Source organism: Chinchilla lanigera, unplaced genomic scaffold (assembly GCF_000276665.1).
Source record: "Chinchilla lanigera isolate Chin_1 unplaced genomic scaffold, ChiLan1.0 scaffold00019, whole genome shotgun sequence".
Lineage (NCBI taxonomy): Eukaryota > Metazoa > Chordata > Mammalia > Rodentia > Chinchillidae > Chinchilla > Chinchilla lanigera.
In genome coordinates, this window is record NW_004955420.1 from 17,740,286 (window position 1) to 17,742,736 (window position 2,451).

General features: G+C 38.6%; 1 long non-coding RNA gene across 1 annotated transcript in view; it reads right to left on the bottom strand.

The window, feature by feature from the left end:
- LOC106148340 overlaps positions 1–2,451 on the bottom strand; it is a 39,582-nt gene that overhangs the window by 9,103 nt on the left and 28,028 nt on the right. The window lies entirely within an intron of this gene.

The following is a 2,451-nucleotide window of genomic DNA, read 5'->3' on the forward strand; positions in this document are numbered from 1 at the left end:
AATATTCTGTCTTACTCCAGAAAGAATGGCAATCATTAGGAAATCAAACAGTAACAAGAAAGGAACTCTTCTACCTTGTTGGTGGGAATGCAAATTAGTACAACCATTATGGAAATAAGTATAGCGATTTCTCAAAGAAGTAGAGCTAGACATTCCATAGGACCCTGCTATCTCTCTGCTAGATACCTTCCCCAAAGAGCTAAAGTCATCATACTACAGCCATACTTGCATACCAATATGTACAACAGAATGATTCATAATAGCTAAATGCTGGAAGTGGCCTGCATTCCCATCAAAAGGTGACCGGATAAACAAAATGTGGCAACTATGTAAAATGAAATACTACTTCACTATAAAGAAGGACAAATTTGAGGCACTTTTAGGAAAACAGATGCATCTGCAAAATATAATTTCGAGTGAAGTAAATCAGACATGTAGGCTTGAACACCATATGGTATCTTGCATTTAAGTGAGGAAAAGTACAAACAAAGTGAAGGATAAAAGGTAGAAAAGGACAAGGGAACCAATCTCATCCAATGGGAGCTGGTTCAAGGGAACGAAGAGACAGGTAAGGGGGAGCAGAAGGGGAAATGAGAGAAATAAAGATATGCCATATACAGCATACTAACGGCCCTAATCAATGTAAATGTTGTAAGCCATAACTTGTGCTAAAACAAGCAGCACCAACAAGTATGAAAAAGGTGATGGGAAATCAGAGGAGGAGGGGGAAGAGGGAAAGAAGGACACGGAGATTAAAAAAAACAAGCTGTAATATGTAAGTGTAATCACTCCCCAAGATGACTGTGAGCGCATGTCTTACAAATATGTACTCATAAAATGAAATAAAGTGAGAAAAAAAGAGCACTGGGAGATTCTGGGAGACCACTACCTCAGACAACTCTTTTAAACTCCCTTCTCTATTACATCAGTTACCAGATGATATCCTTTGTTTCTCCACCCTACTATATTGATATCTCCTTGGGGACAAAGATATGACTTTCATTTCTCTGATACCAGCACTGGATCAGTAACAAAAGTCAAATGTGTGAAAAAATAAATACGATTGATGAGATATTAACTTCCTCAAATTGCTCACTCTGCCTACAATAAGATCATAACTACCCCCTTTATTTTCTGGAACATATTTTTAGATCATCTTAAAGTTCATCTTTACTGTATATTCCCATGGCAGATATTTTTGTTCACTTTTTTCTTATGATATTTTATAGTCTTTTATTTATGCATTGTATGTCTCTCCCATTGAGTTCTCAAAGTCAGAGACTAAATCTTCCATTTTGTGATCTCTTCAACAAATATCCACTTGTTTAATTAAATCAATACTGCAGCACTTAAAATTTCTTATGTATGGACTGTGGATTTAGCTCAGTGGTGCAGCGCCTGCCTGGCAAGTGTGATGTCCTGAGTTTGATTCCCAGTACCCCCCAAAATACTCTTTTAAATTTACCATATCATTTAAAATATTAGAATAGCATTTCTGTGACCATTTAACATTCCATAGAAATGTAATTCAGCTATCTGAACAAGTGCTGGGGAAAATCTTGTGTTCAAATTGAGCATCAAGGTTTTGCTTTTTTGTTTGTTTGCTTTGTTTTGCTTTATGACAGGGACTCATTATACTGCCTGGGATGTCCTCAAACACCTGAGTTCAAGCGATCTTCCTGCCTCAGCTTCCTCAGTTTCTGGAACTACTGGCAAATCTATGACACCCAGTTAGTACAAGAAGGTTTTTTTCAGTACTGGAGATTGAACCCAGGGGTTTAAGCACTGAGCTAAATCTCAAGAATTTTTTGTTTTTTATTTTGAGACAAGATTTTATTAAGTTGCTGAGTTGTCCAGACTGGGCTGAAACTTGCAATCTTCCTGCATTAACCTCTGGAGTAACTGGGATTACAGCTATGCATCACTCTGCTGGCCAAGATTCTCAATAATCCCAGCACTCTGAGAGACTGAGGCAGGAGAATGCCAAATTCAAACTCCGCTTGGGCACCATAATGACTTAGTAACCACTTGTCTCAAAATAAGTAGTAAAAAGGGCTGCAGATGTAGCTCAATGTGTAAAACTCTGAGTTCAAGCTCCAGTTTCACAACAAAAAATTATATCAGTACCTGATGGTTTGAGCACAGCTTATTCTAAAAGCAGGGATGTGGATTTGCTCTCCAGTTGTGCCCTGACCTAATGCTCTTTCAGTTCCAAGCTGTGCTTAGTAGACTGCCAGAGAAAAGAACACTTGAGAGTGGTTGTGGTGCTTGGTAATGATGCTGGTCACTGGAATTCCTCCACTAGGTCGGTGAACTGAGATCAAGATAGTGGGACAACAGAAGCCATAGATCTGGAACGAGTTTGCTCTTTAGTTTTTTAAAAATGGAGGAGCTAAGACAAGCCAACTTTGGAGAAATGGCTGAGGAGAAAGAAGAGGCCATTGGAAAGCA